The sequence below is a fragment of the Microtus oregoni genome, unplaced genomic scaffold (genome assembly GCF_018167655.1).
Source record: "Microtus oregoni isolate MIOR12 unplaced genomic scaffold, Mior012 000021F_ref0000039, whole genome shotgun sequence".
NCBI classification, from domain to species: Eukaryota; Metazoa; Chordata; class Mammalia; order Rodentia; family Cricetidae; genus Microtus; species Microtus oregoni.
In genome coordinates, this window is record NW_024543080.1 from 11589012 (window position 1) to 11606210 (window position 17199).

Sequence of the window (17199 nt, forward strand, 5' to 3'; positions counted from 1 at the left end):
TTTCACTTCATAACGCCAAAGTCTTATCTTAATAACAGTTTACTTCAAAAACAGAAATATCTTTCCTGGTCAAAGCTAATATTGTCTGTCCATCGTCCTGATTCTGTTATGGATAATTTTTCTGCCTAAGGCTCCATTTGGGAGTAGAAAGATTGCTTCCCATATTGCTCCAGTGGGGCTTGCACCAGCATTTCTCAGTCCCAAGTAACTATCCCTTTAGTAAGATTTTGTGTATATATCAATGGTTCTCAACCTTTTGTGACTTTTTAATGCAGCTCCTCACCTTGTGCTGTCTCCAAAAATGGAATTATTTCATTTCTTCTTCACAATTATAATTTTTCTATTGTTATGAAATATAATGTAAATGTCTGACATTATCTGACATGTAACCCTTAAAGAGTGATGGGCCACAGGTTGAGAATTAGTGGTCTATATCATTAACAATGACCAAAATAGAATTTTGGAAAAGCCAGAACTTCATATGCTTTTTGATAAGATGTCATACACTGTCCTTATTTTCCTGAATTACTACTTCTCTTTTCAGTAATACATAGTGTTTAAAAAAAGCAATCACAAGAAAGAGACTATACATGAAACATATATCTCAAAAAATATCAGTGTTAATGCCATCATCTTCTATCTTGATCACAAACTCTAATTCAGACCACACAGACTATACATCTGCTATGGGATAATGGTCTGTACCCTGTCAATTATATTTTAAATAAATGCTCCTTGGCCAGTAGCCAGGCAGTAAGTATAGGTGCAGTTACCAGGCAGGAGGTAGAGGTGGGGCAATGAGAATTCTGGGAAGAGGGAAGTTTGATTCTGCAGTCATGACCCAGCCACAGAAGAAGAAGATGTGACTGCCTCGCTAAATAAGGTACCGAGCCACATGGCTAGCATAGACAAGACTAATGGGCTAACATAAGTTATAAGAGTTAATAAGAAGCCTGAGCTAATGGGCCAATCAGTTTATAACTAATGTAGACCTCTGTGTGATTTCTTTGGGATTTAACGACTGTGGGAACCAGACAGCACAAAAACCTCAGTCAACATCCATCAAAATTTTCTCTCCACATGGCTTTGTATGTTTTCTAATCTGAATAAGTCTCTCTGCCTTCTGCATGTGTCCTCAACTTTCCTCTGTGTTGTATATAACATGTCCTGAATATTTCCTATTGATATATCATTTCTACTTGATCTTCTTTCTTTCTATTGACATATCATTTCTCCTTAACTGCTTCTCCAGACTTTGTCAGTAGCCAGGGGAAGGAGTAGGTTCTTCAGTTCATGATTTTCTATTGATAGGCTTGGTCTTGTGCATGCATATCCATTGCTAGCAGCTCTAGGTGTGGTTGGAATAAGGCTGTGTTAGCTGGGTCTTGCCTGAAAGATAGGGCTTCACTGTCCTCTTCTGTGTTTACAAGTCTCCCACATTGTTTCTTTTCCATATTCATGATATTTCCTGTATCTTAAGAATATGTGTGGGAACTTGAGCCCAGAAAGATAAATGCCTCATGTTAATTCTTATATGTGGAATCTAGCTTCAAATCTTTAAGTTTTGGTATTTAAGAGTGGCAGAATCTTGAAAGCTAGAAAAGGAATATTGGCCTGGGCCTGCTCTAACGGTATCAGGGTAGCAGAACATAGGTGGTATGGAAAAAGAGAGGGGGCAATATTGGGAGTGGGAAATCTTTCTTCTTTCTATCTTCCTTTCTTCATTGCTTCTTACTTCTTTCTCTTTTTTCTCATTGTGTGTGCATGGTTGATGAGTGTATGTGTGTGTGTGTGTGTGTGCGCGCGCGTAGGCCAGAAATCAACAACAGATGTCTTTTTCCTTTGTTTTCCACAGAGTATTTTTCAAGGCAGAGTCTCCCACTGAACCTGGAGCTCATCAGTGTGCCTAGATGGCTGGCTTGTGAGTTGTAGGAATCTTCCTCTTTCTGCTTGCTCAGCACGTGGAGTACAAGGGTAACCTACTACCGCTATGTATTTACATCACTCTCAGGGATAAAAACTCATGTGCTTCTGCTCCCAGGATGACAATCACTTTATCAGCTGAGTCATCTGCCCAACCGTTCATTACCATTTGTGCTGAAGGAATTTCAGGTTTCATTTTAGATGAAACTTTTCTTTTTCTGTAACAAGGGAGATCAGCGGTGGACTAGATTATCACTATTCTTCATAGGCTTTCAAGACGTCTGTCTGTCTCACTTTTGTATGTCAGAACACTTAGCCGATTTGAAGCACTTGAGTATAGACACTGTATACATGTCAGCTCTCTGTCATGCTTGCTGATTTTCAAGAGAGTTAAACAATTAATTTCACTATGCCAATTTTTTTTAGTGTCTGAAACATCCGTGTAAACATTTTGTTTAAAATATTGGACCTGTCATTGCTTAGCTGTATAATATTCAAAGATTGCATCCTCTGAACTCCTTCTGAGCTGCATATCTTTATGTCATATTACCAGAAAGGCAATTGCCACCAAATCTTGTGCTTTTGTTATCCAATGTTGTGACCTTCCTAATGTGGTCCTTTAGTACAATTCCTCATGTTGCTGTGAACCCAAACATAAAGCTATTTTTGTTGCTAAAACTGTGATTTTGTTACTGTTATGAATCATAAACATTCGTGTTTTGTTATTGTCTTGAGTGACCCCTAAATAAAGGCTCATTTGACCCCCAAGGGAGTCACGACACACAGGTTGAAACCACTCTTCTAGTCCTTTTACAGTATCATTTTCCTCTTTATTTTCCTGGAAGTTTTAGTAGCATCCCTTTACTTTTTCATTCTTTGATGACTCCCTACATAGCAACGAGAAAAGAGATCCAGGTGTTGAGGAAGTGATGATGTGGCAGGTGCTAACCTAAGATCCCCATGTAATGTAGTTAGATAATCTCCTGAGCTCAAAAGAAAAACCACCAAAGAGAAATCTAGTGTTCTTTTCCATCATGGGGTCTTAGAATTTCCCTCTGTTGTCCCTCTGCATGGTTGTTTGGGAATTCCTCAAAGCCAAGTGGTTCCAAGGCAGTATCATTGTCCTCAAAGCAGTTTAGCACTACACAGTGGGAGTGCCCCAGGAACCAGAGAGCAAATGCCCTTGTTGTTCCTGGCCTCATCTCAGAACAGCAAGATGCATCAGACAGTCTACTTTTCTGGTCCTTTGAACTTAAGGAGGATCATAAACTTCAGAGACTTTTGAGGATGAAATACAAACCTCCCACCTTAATGTGACGAATGTCAAAATCCCATCATAGGATACATTGAGCCATGAATGAATAATTGTGGTCTTCCTCATAGGTTAATGACTATTTTATTTGCTACCAAAGTATCTGTATACAAATACACAACAAAATTAATTTTAAAAATGTACAATTTTCCTATGTCCCTGTGGCCCCTGACTGTATCAGAAACTCTTTGTACAAAGTAGTTGGAGTGTTTGTTCTCATCATCTTCCAATTTGCTTCTTTGCTTGAGCCGCTTGTCACCACTATATTAGAGTGAATGCCTTTGTCAAGGTCATCCCACCTTTCAAGCCCAAGGCTTCCCATTTTATTTCATGATCATATTGTATTTTAACACAACTAAGTACTCCAGAATAGTCTTAGAGTATTTTACCTTCATTATGTGCTCCTATTTCCTGGAACTTTCCATCCCTTTCCTATGCTCTCCTCCTGTGTATATGTATGAGTGAGCATACCACCATTCCCTGCCCAACCCCATCTTGGCTCCCATTTCTGCTATGACACTATCTAATCAAGTTCCTTTGTTCTAAGATACTCCTTTGTGGTAACTTCCACATATTCAACTCTAATTTCAGACTTCGTGCTCTCTGGACTTGTATGTTTGATTACCTACCAGATGTCCACATCTGGCTGTCTGATAGACACAGTGCATTTATTAAGTGCATAATATAATTCAATTTTTGCCTTTTTTCATGATCTCTACCTCTATCCCCCAATATATGAATCTTCCAGAACCCCTTATTTTGGAAACTGGGCAAATCAGTTTCCAAAATAATTGGAGAAACGGAATGCCATCTGAGCTTTGCTTGTCACAAAATGAAGCTTTCACTACCAGGAATGGCTACATATAATTAATTTGTTGGCCAAATAAGTTTTATGGGAATCCCCTAAATATCCAGGCTGTTGCCAAGAATATAGATTGATCTCCATGACTAACGGGTCTTATTGATGAAGACAACACCTACACTGCTGTAGGGATTCCTATCACCAGTAATGTTTAAGTTACCTGCCCACTTGGACGTGGCCTCTTATACTATTTATGCCGATGTAAAATGCATGTCCGGCCACTTTTCTGGCATCAGGATTCTGCTGCTGTTCCCGTTCCAGTAGTGGATTGTGATCTGTGAGTCTACCCCTAAATACATAATCCTCTACTATACTCAATTCTGAGCTTGTGGGGGATTTCTTTTAAGTGTCCTTCTTCACTACACAGCTCATTGAACATGGAGAAATTGAACTGGTGCCTACATAGAGCCTTCACACCTACACTCTAGTGTCTTTGCTACAGGAAGGTTCTCTGCACACTACCCAATGAGAAATGTAAGCAACAACTCAGCTACAAACTCTTTGATCTACAATAGTGTCCTGCCAGTAAGATATACTAGTGCAAATGATGACATAAAGTTAGTGGGAGTAACCAACCTATATCTGTTCTGACTTAAGGCCTACTCCATGAGATGGAAACTATACTTAACTCTGCTTGGGTGAGTAGGAACCCAAAACTACATGGCCCAGCGTCCAGTCATACTTAAGTATAATCTATGTTTCTTTTTGGTACTGATGCTCCAGAAAGAACCCTGGGCCTTTTTCAATGCATCCTCTAGGGACCAAAAACTACCCCTGGTTGTTCCTTAGCCATGAACTTGCTCATGATACTTGGATCTCCTGTCCAGTTGTATTCCACTCTCCTTACACTTTTTCTCTTACATGCCTCTCATGAACAAGGCTCTCTTGCTTCTACATATTTAACAGTAAGAGGAAATGAAGGAATATGAGCTATTTGAACAATGAAAATATGATATATTTTATTATGAGTAAGGTATAGTCAATAATTATAAAATGATTTATTTAACATAAAGCAATACTATTTCACATGCTGAAATAAAACAGGAAGCTAAATACATACTTATCTAATCAATATGAGTCATGAGTTTGCTGCCTTGTCAAATACAATCATGAGATATTTGAAATTTGTTGCCTTAAATATTTATAAAATTATTGTGCTATAAAATATTTATATATCATATTATTGATGGCTTGAACATTAACAAATTTGTATAAACACATTAAATACAGTTAATTAAAAAAGACATTCAGCTAACTTGGTTATGTTTTATACATTTGAGCTGAAAATATCTTTTCTATATATAGTTGCCCTTTTTCTACCATTTGTACACACGAAGACTGACCTACATTTGAAGCTCTGTCTCTTCCCCATTGAGGGGCAGCTGGTACCTTGCAAAATGCAGCCATTTTATTTTATCTGGGCATTAACTCCTGCCATCTGCGGAGTAGGTTTTCCAGTGGTCCAATGCCATGATACAACATTTGAAGTTATGCTTCAGGGTATCTTTAAAAACATTTTGTTTCTAATCTCCCTGTTTGTAGGTAACCTATTTTACCCATCATACATAAAATGTTTGAACATCCTGTGCACATCCATCCTCCCCATGGTTCCAACTCAGTAGTCAGCGAAGTAGCCCACATTCGGTGAGTTCCAATTAGCTGCAAGACACTGAAAAGTCCCTGCACTGTATCAAGTGTCAGTCAGGCTCATTGGTTGTATTTCAGCATCTCCTTTTTGGTAATTTCATCTTCTCATTTGTGATGAGTAGGGCTTTTAGATATTGTTAGTGAACTATTCAAGGACAAAATGGTTCATTTATAAGAACTACATTAAACCAATAGAAAAGTGGAAAATTAAGAAAAATCAAATGAGTGTTTTTTCAATTAATTTATTTATTTTTACATACCAACCATAGTTTCCACTCTCTCTTCTCTTCTCATTTTTCCTGCCACCTCTTTTCCACCACCCCATCCATTCTTACTCCATCTCCATTCAAAGGAATAAAGCTTCCTATGGGTGTCAAAAAAACATGGCATATCAAGTTGAGGCAGGACCAAGCTCCTTCCCCTGGCATCAAGGTTGGTCAAGGCATTCCACTATAGGGAATGGGTTACAAAGAGCTAACTTATGCATCAGGGACAGTTTTGGGTCCTACTGCTAGGGGCTCCACAAACAGACCAAGTTACGCAACTCTCATCCAGATGCAGATGGTCAAGGTTTGTCTCATGCTGGTTCCTTAGCTGTTAGTCCAGCATCTGTGAGCTCCCACAAGCTCAGGCCAGCTATCTCTGTGGGTTTCCTCATCATAATTTTGACCTCCACCTTGCTCACATAATCTCTCCTTCCTCTCTACAACTGGAATCCCAGCACTTGGTCCAGTGCTTGGTTGTGGATTCCTGCATCTCCTTCCATTATCTACTGGATGAAGGATCTATGATGACAGTTGGGGTATTCACCAATCTGATTGCAGTGGAAGGCTAGTTCAGGCACATTCTCCACTATTGCTAGGAGTTTCAGCTGAGGTCATCCTTGTGGGTCCTGGGAGTTTCTCTGGCCTGAGGTGTCTTGCTAATCCCATAATGGCCCCTGCTATCAAGATATCTCTTTCATTACTCTCTCCTTTGTCCTGCCCCCAACTCAATCATCCTGATCCATTATGTTCTTACCCCTCCCTTCTACCTCCCAAGATATCTCATCTATTTCCTCTTCCCAGAAAGAGCCATAAGTTCCTCTTAGGGTCCTCATTATTACCTAGATACAATGGGACTGAGGATGGTAGTACAATTATCCTTTGCTTTACATCTAATATTCATTTATGAGTAAGCATATGCCATGTTTGTATTTCTGGGTTACCTCACTCAGAATGACTTTTTTTCTAGTTCCTCCATTAGCCTGCGATTTCATGATGTCCTTGTTTTATTTCCCCCCTCTGAGTAATACTCCATTGTGGAGATGTACCACATTTTTTTTAATCAATTCTTTGGTTGAGGGGTGTTGGTGGAAGTTTCTTTTCTTAAAGTCTCTTGGCCCCAAATACCAAGGAATCACTTATCAATTACCACACAGAGATTTAATATTACTTATAAATGTTCAATTAATAGCTCTGGCTTATTATTAACTAATTCTTACACTTTAAGTTAACCCATATTCCTTACTTATGTCCTGCCATGTGGCAGCAACTTTTCTCAATGACATGCCCACCTTGCTCTCTCTGCATCTGGCTGGTATCTCTTGACTCTGCCCTTTTCCTTCCTTAGTTTGGTCACCCCACTTATACTTCCTGCCTGGCTACTAGCCAATAGTGATTTATTAAGCAAATTTACGTGACAAATCTTTTCAATGTACAAGAGCGAGGATTATTCCATAGTAGAGGGGCATCTAGGTAGTTTCCAGGTTCTGGCTGTTACAAATAATACTGCTATGAACATAGTTGAGCAAGTGTCCTTGTGGTATGGCTGAGCATCCTTTGGGTACATGCCTAAGAGTAGTATCACTGGATCTTGAGATAGATTGATTCCCAGTTTTCTGAGAAATTGCCATACTAATTTCCAAAGTGGCTGTACAAATTTGCACTCCAACCAGTAGTTGAAGAGTGTTCCCCTTACTTCACATTGTCTTCAACATAAGCTGTCCTCAGTTTTTTGGGTCTTAGCCATTCTGAAAAATGTAAGATTGCATTTCAGAGTCGTTTTGATTTGGATTTCCCTAACAGCTAAGGATGGTGAAGAATTCTTTAAGTGTATCTTAAAATTGAGATTCTCCTTTTGAGTATTCTCTGCTTAAATCTGTACCCCATTCTTAATGGGATTATTTGGTATTTTGACATCTAGTTTTTTTGAGTTCTTTATATATTGTGAATATCAGTCCTTTGTCAGATGTGGGGTTGGTGAAGATCTTTTTCCATTTTGTAGGCTACTATTTTGTCTTACAGGAGCTTTTCAGTTTCAGGAGGTCCCATTTATTTATTGTTGTTCTCAGTGTCTGTGTACTGATGCTATATTCAGGAAGTAGTCTCCTGTGCCAATGCATCCAAACCTACTTTCCACTTTCTTATCTATTAGCTTCAGTGTAACTGGATTTATGTCGAGATCAGTGATCCAGTGGGACACAGTTTTTTGCAGGAAAATAGATATGAATCTGTTTGTATTCTTCTTCATGCCACCATCTAGTTATGCCAGCAACATTTGTTAAAAATATTTTCTTTTTTTCATTGGATATCTTTGGCTTCTTTGCCAAAAATAAGGTGTTTTTAGGTGTTGATTTATGGCAGGGTCTTCAATTCAGTTTACATTGATCCACATGTCTGTTTTTTTGCCAATACCAAACTGTTTTTATTGACATTACTCTTCTATAGCTCTGCAGCAGAGCTTGAAGTCAGGAATGGTTATACATCCAGAAGTTCCTTTATTATACAAAATTGTTTTATCTATCTTGGGTCTCTGGTTTTTCCGTTTGAGGTCTGAGGAGAATTGTGTTGGGATTTTGATGGGGATTGCATTGAATCTGTAGATTGCTTTTGGCATCAGTAATACCATTTTTATTATGTTAATCCTACTGATCCATGAGCATGGGAAGTCTTTCCATTTTCTGATCTCTTCCCCAAATTCTTCTTTCAAAGACTTAAATTTCTTATCATATAGATCTTTCAATAATTTTGGTTAGCATTATCCCAAGACAGTTTATATAATTTTAACTATATTAATAAATATATTAACTATATTATACTAATGGTGTTGTTTCTCTAATTTCTTTCTCATCCCATTTATTATTTGTATATCAGAGGGTTACTGATTTTTTTTAGTTAATATTGTAGCCTGTGAAATTACTAAAGGTGTTTATTAGCTGCAGTTCTCCTGTATAATTTTTGGGATCAAAAATGTATATTAACATATCATCTGCAAATAGTGAAAGTTTGACTTCTTTTCCAATGTGCACCCCCTTTTATTGCCTTATTGCTCCAGCTAGAACCTCGGGCACTATATTAAATAGATATGGAGAAAGTGGACAGCCTTGTCTTGTTCCTGATTTTAGTGGAAATGCTTTGAGTGTCTTTCCATTTAATTTGATGCTGGCTGTCAGCTTGCTATATATTTACTTCATTATTTAGGTATGTTCCTTGTATCCCTGTTCATAAAGGGTCATTGGAACAATGAACCAAGGAGTTGGTTCCTTGAGAAAATCAACAAAATAGACAAACCCTTATCCAAGCTAACCAAAAGCTAGAGAAAGAATATTCAAATTAAGCCGGGCGGTGGTGGCGCATGCCTTTAATCCCAGCACTTGGGAGGCAGAGGCAGGCGGATCTCTGTGAGTTCGAGACCAGCCTGGTCTACAAGAGCTAGTTCCAGGATAGGCTCCAAAACCACAGAGAAACCCTGTCTCGAAAAACCAAAAAAATAAAAAAAGAATATCCAAATTAATAAAATTAGCAACAAAAAGGGGGGCATAAAAATAAACTTCAAGGGTATACAGAGAATCAATAGGTTATACTTCAAAAAATCTGTACTCCATAAAATTGGGAAATCTAAAGGAAATGGACAACTTTCTTGATAGGTAACATATACCAAAATTAAATCGAGATTAGATAAACAATTTAATTAGACCTATAACCCCTAAGGAAATTGAAACAATCAATAAAAGTCTCTTAACAAAAAACAAAAACAAAAACCCCAAAACAAAACAAAAGCAAACCCATGGCCAGATGGTTTCAGCACAGAATTCTATGAGAATTTTGTAGAAGAGCTAACACTTATATTCCTCAAATTGTTCTGCATGATAGAAACAGAAGGAATATTGCCAAATTCTTTTTATGAGGCCACACCCTGACACCCAAACCAAGCAAAGATGTAACAAAGAAAGAGAATTACAGACCAATCTCCCTCATGAACATTGATGCAAAAATACTTAATAAAATACTGGCAAATCAAATCCAAGAACACATAAAAAATTATCCACCATGATCAAAAAAGCTTCATCCCAGAGATTCAGGGATGGTTCAACATATGAAAGTCTGTCAATGTATAAACATTGTATAATATAAACAAACTGAAAGAAAAAAATGCATGATATTCTCATTAGATGCTGAAAAAGCATTGAAAAAGCAAAGAAGTGTTTTAATGATAGTTGGAATGAGTAAAAATCTTGATTGATAACTGTACTATAGTTTTATTAAATGTAAATGTACAATGTTCTGGGGAGACATTTCATAGCTAAGAGTGCTTGCTGCTCTTGCAGAGGATTGGAATTTTGTTCCCAGAACCCATATCAGATGGTTCACAGCAACATGTAATTCCAGATCCAGGGTATTTAACATCCTCTTCTGGCCCACATTGTCACCTACACCTAAGTATGTCCCCTCTTTCTCTCTCTATCCTTCACACACACACATACACACACACAAACATGCATGCACATATGCATGCACACACACAAACACATACTTTATAATAAGGAAAAGACCCAGGGATCTTTTCTTTCCATTTTTTGAGGTTTCTCTTCTTTCTTTAAATTTTTGAACACAGATTCTTATCTCATAGGATACATCCTCACACAATTTCCCATTCCTCCACTTCTCTCTAACCCCTTTCCTGATCCACTCCCTTTCTTTCTCCCTTCAGAAAAGAACAGGCCTCTATGAGTCAACAACCAAACATGACAAAACAAAATACAACAAGAAAAGTCAAAAACTCTCACACTGAGGCTGTACAAGACAACTCAACCGGAGGAAAAGTCTCAGGAGCAGGCAATAGAGTTAAAATCTGTTATAATAATAGAATGGTGTCTTGTCCTCTTGTCATCAGAGTGGTCTTTGGAACAGTTCCTTTGTTCTGAGCAAATGCAAAGACTATCTTTAGAGAGGATCAGAGTTACCACTTTCAGTCCTAACAAAACCTTGCTACAGGACTTTGTTCAAGATTGTAACCAAAGTCAGCATTCTTCCTTTCCCTGCATTGACCAAATTGACCAGCTCCAAATGCCAATAACTGTTGTCTGAGGTGTTGTCCCATCTGGTCCTACAGCCATTAAGTCCCAAAGAATCACACAGAGGTCTACATTAGTTATAAACTGATTGGCCCATTTGCTCAGGCTTCTTATTAACTAATTTTTATAACTCATATTATCTCATAATTTTTGTCTATGTTATCCATGTGGTTTGGTATCTTTTTTCAGCGAGGCAGTTACATCTTGCTTGCTCTGTGTCTGGATCACGACTGTAGACAGAAACTTCCCTCTTCTCAGAATTCTCATTGCTCTGCCTCTACTTCCGGCCTGGTTGCCCCACATATACTTCCTGCCTGGCAACTGGCTAATCAGCATTTTATTATAAATGATACAAGTGACAAAATAAAAGACCTTTGTCCTATAGCAAGTAACTTTGTTTCCCCATCCTTTCTGTGGAGATCCTTCCATGATTTATTTCTCAATGAACCTAAGAAGAGTATTTGTGACTGGAGGCAGGTTAAGACTGAACGTATACCTGAAGGAGGTTGAGCCCTGTCTACCCAGAGCCTTTTTTCCTCTAATAACTAAGTATATCATCTCAACTATTGCTTCCTCTTGAACAGGGCAGAATGTCTGTGCTGCATCTACCAGACTACGAGCATCAATGAATAGACCTGCACACAACAATCTTGTCCCGGCTTACACATTACAGAACTACTACATCCCCCATTTTCTTTTTACTGTGGACCATTAAGTAAGACTTAAATTTCTTACATTGAGAATTTACTATCTGGAAAATGGGGCTTTGACAGACTGCACTTCTCTGTAGTGAAGCAATAGTTTGGAAATGTTCCAAGGGTTTCACATAAAAAAGGCCATTATATTCAAGTTATCCTGATCTTGGTTATGGGCTTAGTAGCCTGAGAACCATTTTAATAGCCAATCCATTTTTCTTTATCAAAAATTTCTTTTGATATTTTTCATTGTATGAAGTTACCTCCAAATTCCTTTTTTTTGTTAAACCTTGTTTCTTTCCAAACAAGTACAAAAATCTTGAAACAACTTCCAAGATTAGAAAAATACAGTCTTTAAGACTTTCTTGACATTTATAGCAAAATAGCTACATAGCTGAAATCAACTGGGAACATTTAGAGAGCTAGAAGCTAGAATGATAATTGCATAAAAGGGGAGGGTGCAAAAAATGTTTTTCAGGGCTTTTGTTGCAAAGTTTGTCCTTGTCATCCTATGCTACATCTTATTTTTGAAATGCATTGAAAATTGTTGCCAGTTTGATCTCTCAGATGGTGTGGCTGCCAGTTCTTCCCCAACACTCTGCCTCTTGGCTTGGATTCAATGATACCATGTGTGGTTTCCCCTTCCCTCCTCCGTTTTCTAAATAGAGAGGAAAACAGGTCCATCCGGCATTTGCTTGCAAGCTGTATAATTGGAATTAAAATTCAAGACACAAATGTCTTTAACTCGGAGGGCTAATTGTAGCTACAATTCCTCAAGTTTTCCCTTCAAAGAATGTGACTCTCACTCTATGTTTAAATATCCGTAGAATGCAGAATGAGTAAAAAAAAAGCATGGGATGTTTAGAATTGAGTGAAGCAGAATCCTTACCTCCTTTACAGCACAAACTACACATCTTCCATGTCCTTCAGCTTAAAAATATCAGTAAATCCTGTCCCGAGTAGCTGACCAGTTAACCATGTCACCTTGGCAGAGAGCTTTCATAGTTCATAGAAGTGACTGCGTGTTTCCACTGCCACTTGTTGAATAAGTTTATGGAATTTTAGCTGCATACTTTTAAAGAATGAACCTCCCTGGATGCCAGGAAAGCGGATCTGCTTCTAAACTGGCTGGCTGTAGGTGTGAGTGTATTTGAGAGGCAGCGGACTGGAAGGGACTTAAGGACTTCACCAGCTTGCAAGCCTGGAAATGCTCCAAGACAATGTCAGAACAGTAGGGCCTCTCTGCGCACCTGCGCGGGCGGCACTTAAAATTAATGATTATCCTTGAGAACTGACAACAAGGAAAATCTACTCTGCTCAGAAGTTCGCCATGTGGATTAGCTTCATTGGTATCTAATGGCTGAATGCCACTGAACTGATCTTTTTGTACTTTCTGGCTTCTGCCTTAGGATGCCAGAAGCTCTTTGTTTGGCTAGTGTTTTTATCTAATTCTGGAACAATCAATCCCACCCCACTCTCTCTCAGCACAATTGGCAGAGCTATATTGTTTATAGCAAAGGTATTTTACCCCCTATTTTTTTCTAATTTTGTTGCATGAAAAATAACTTGTTGACCCTGACTTATTTTTCTTTCTTTCCTTTCTTCCTTCAGGCTATATATAATGCAACCACATAACTGAATTCCTGCCTTCTCTTGTCTTTTGCATTTTGAATTTGCTATGTTAATTCATTTTAAGGTAAGTTTGTAAAAGCCCTCTCATCTCTATGCATTTTCTACTTTATAATATACCAGCAAAGCTTAGATTTATTTGTAAGTAAATTTATGCGTGCAGTTTGCTCATTGTTTAGCAATAAATGTCTGCATTATATAACGAAGCTAGAGTATAAAATGTTTTAGTCGTACAAATTAAAGCCCCATAATAAGTACAACATTGCCTATTAAAGTGCCCCATAAATACATTTTTTATTACAGGTCCAATAGGAATCCTTCTCATACTTTTCCTTACATATGCCTTTGATAAGTATCTGGGCGATAGGATAGATGAGGTGATTATCTGTCTTAATACCTTGAACAGTGTCAATCTCCAAAGCGTGGGTTTGCAGTGTACACTCAGTTAAAAGCTTTGAATGGGAACTTAAAATACGTATATTTATGCACTGTATACTTTCACATGAAACAGTATTAATACTATAATATAAGATATATTTTAAATCTTCCTTTTTCCCCAAGTTCCCCCCATCCTCTCCTTCTCCCTTTTCTCTCCCCATCTCCCCTTACCCCCATCCCACCCCACCCCCAAGATCCCAATTTTCTCCCCGGCAATTTTGTCTACTTCCCATGGCCAAGAGGATAACTATATGTTTTTCCTTTGGTTCAACTTCTTACTTAGCTTCTTTAGGATCACCAATTGTAGACTCCGTGACCCTTATTTATGGCTAGAAACCAATAATGAGTGAGTACATCCCATATTCATCTTTTTGGGTCTGGGTTACCTCACTCAGGATAGTGTTTTCTCTTTCCATCCATTTGCATGCAAAATTCGAGAAGTCATTGTTTTTTACTGCAGCGTAGTACTCTAGTGTGTATATATTCCATACTTTCTTCATCCATTCTTCCATTGAAGGGCATCTAGGTTGTTTCCAGGTTCTGGCTATTACAAATAATACTGCTATGAACATGGTTGAACAAATACTCTTGTCATATGATAGGGCATCTCTTGGGTATATTCCCAGGAGTGGTATTGCTGGGTCCAGGGGTAGGTTGATCCCGAATTTCCTGAGAAACTGAAACACTGATTTCCAAAGTGGTTGCACAAGATTGCATTCCCACCAGCAATGGATGAGGGTTCCCCTTCCTCCACAGCCTCTCCAGCAAAGGCTATCATTGGAGTTTTTTATTTTAGCCATTCTGACAGGTGTAAGATGATATCTCAAAGTTGTTTTGATTTGCATTTCCCTGATTGCTAAGGAGGTTGAGCATGACCTTAAGTGTCTTTTGGCCATTTGAACTTCCTCTGTTGAGAATTCTCTGTTCAGTTCAGTGCCCCATTTTTTAATTGGGTTAATTAGCATTTTAAAGTCTAGTTTCCTGAGTTCTCTATATATTTTGGAGGGCAGGCAACCCTGACTGCTCTTTGGACTGGAGAGGGAGGGTTAGAGGAGTGAGAGGAGGGGGAGAAGGATGGGAGGAGGGGGAGAAGGGTGGGAGGAGGGGAGGGAAATGGGAGGCTGGGAGGAGGTGGAAACTTGGTTTTTTTTTTCCTTTTCTCAATAAAAAAAAGATATATTTTAAAAATACTTCATAAATAAGCTCTTAAAGGTCTATAGTGGCATGGATAAAGTATGAAGTCCATGTTTTCTTCCTGGACTCTGTGAAAGGCATACTTTGGAGAAGAATCATCCTTCCTACAACAGACTGATCATTAGGAGGGTTTGAGAACATTTAAGTGAATTCATGCCACCCATTTCCCTTGTCATGTGTACTCAATTGGGACAACTAATTGAGTCTGGAGGATATTGATGTGTGCACTTGATGTGTGCAGTTGATGTTAACACTTTCTAGAGTGTCTGAGGCTCACACAAAGAGAGTGACATCTGGGAACATCACTACTCAACTCCAACTATGTGCAATGAACAGAATTTTAGGATCCTCCAGAACTTGTGGACATTAAACTAAGTGTTACACTTAAAATTAATGAAATCCACATTTTAGTGCATGTGAATTACATTGAATTGCATTGTTTAGAGGTATGATCATGGCAGATGATCAAGAGCAGATGAAATTGGGAGGCAGTGGCTGCTGTGGGAATCCAGGAAATCAATACCTGGAACACCTATGTAGGGATTCTGCAAACATTGCCAATGTTTAGACTCTAGTTACAGGTCTACAGCGTCTACCAGAGACTGCCCACTATTTAGGGGCACCTCTTTCATACTCCTGCCCTCTGGAGTCATTGATGTGAGCAACTTCCTATAGATCTGGAAGCTTCAAGATGTTTTCACCATCCAATGAACTAATGGTGGAACTTGTAAAACCACAGATCCGTGTTTAGGGCATACTGGCTGCAAAGGCTGAAGTCAAGTGTCTAATGCCATACACGTGGAGTCTGTACAGACTCTCAGTTTGGAGAATTTTGTCAACAGGGACTGTTTTCCAATGCCTAACTCTGTTATGACACATGTCTGTACTCTGACAACAGGTCTCTTGGGTAATTTTAAAAAGCTGGTGACAAGATTAGCACTTCATGATACCAACATCTTTGTTCCCCAGTAAAGATGTTGAAGCACAATATGCTACTTAAGTGGACTTAAGGACCCAGTTCTAAGAAACAGAAGGGGACCTTGAGTACGTGTGTTTTCTTCTACTTCTGAGGGCAGAAATATAAAATGTGTTCTTTGCAGAAGGAAGCTTGCTTTTCAGTTAGCATAAAGAATAAAAAATGAATAGCTGTGATTATCTATTGGGTCCTAACAAAGTAAGTCTGGTTTCCTTAGAAAGAAAAAAAGATTAATAGAGACAGACAGACACAAAGAGAGAATTTCATGTGAATATCAGAATTATGATGCCACAAGACAAGGGAAGAATTGTCAAGTAGGCGAGTAGTCAAGCAAATCAACACAAAATTAACCAAGTCCCAAATGCCAAGCCTCTACATTTTTCTCTTTCATTTTTCTTTCTAATTTTTCATAGAGTGTCTAATTTTCAATGTAAAATATCAGTATTTAATCATCAAAATTAGAAGTATGTTAACAGATCAATTATTTCTTTTGTAACATAAATTTAAATGCATATATCCTCAAAGAAACATATGCAACTATGCTAATACAACCACTTAAGACTTTTTAGTATATTCTCCTGACTATGTTTATACTTACATATTATTTAGGAAACTATTTAAGATCATATTTCTTTCCTTTTTTATTTATTTGAGACAGGGATTATCTGTGTAGCTTTGGAGACTGTCCTGGAACTCCCTCTTTAGGCCAGTCTGGCTTTGAACTCAGAGATCTGCCTGCCTCTGCCTCTCATGTGCTGGGATAAAAATGGCATGTGCCACCACTGCCTGACATTTAAGGTCTTATTATTAATTTGTAAATCTGGTTAGATTTTAAAGTAGTGTTATTTATGTTCTATACATCTTACATGTAGCAAGTCCTTGGTTAAGCAGAGGTATTCATCCTACTCAATGAGAACAATAGCAGAATGAATAGATCCATGTGTACAGGGTATATTTATACCACTTTTCTATTATCTAGTCTTCGGTTGAACACCTGTGCTTCAATTTCCCATTTATCATGAATGGATTGACAATAATCTGACTGAGAAGGGTATCTGCAATAAGATATTGAGCCTGTTGGCCGTACACCAAGAAGAGGCTTCACTGGGTCATATGGGAGACATACTTTTATCTTTCTGCAAACTTTCCCCAGTGATTTTCAGAGTGTTCACTACAGTTTACAATCTT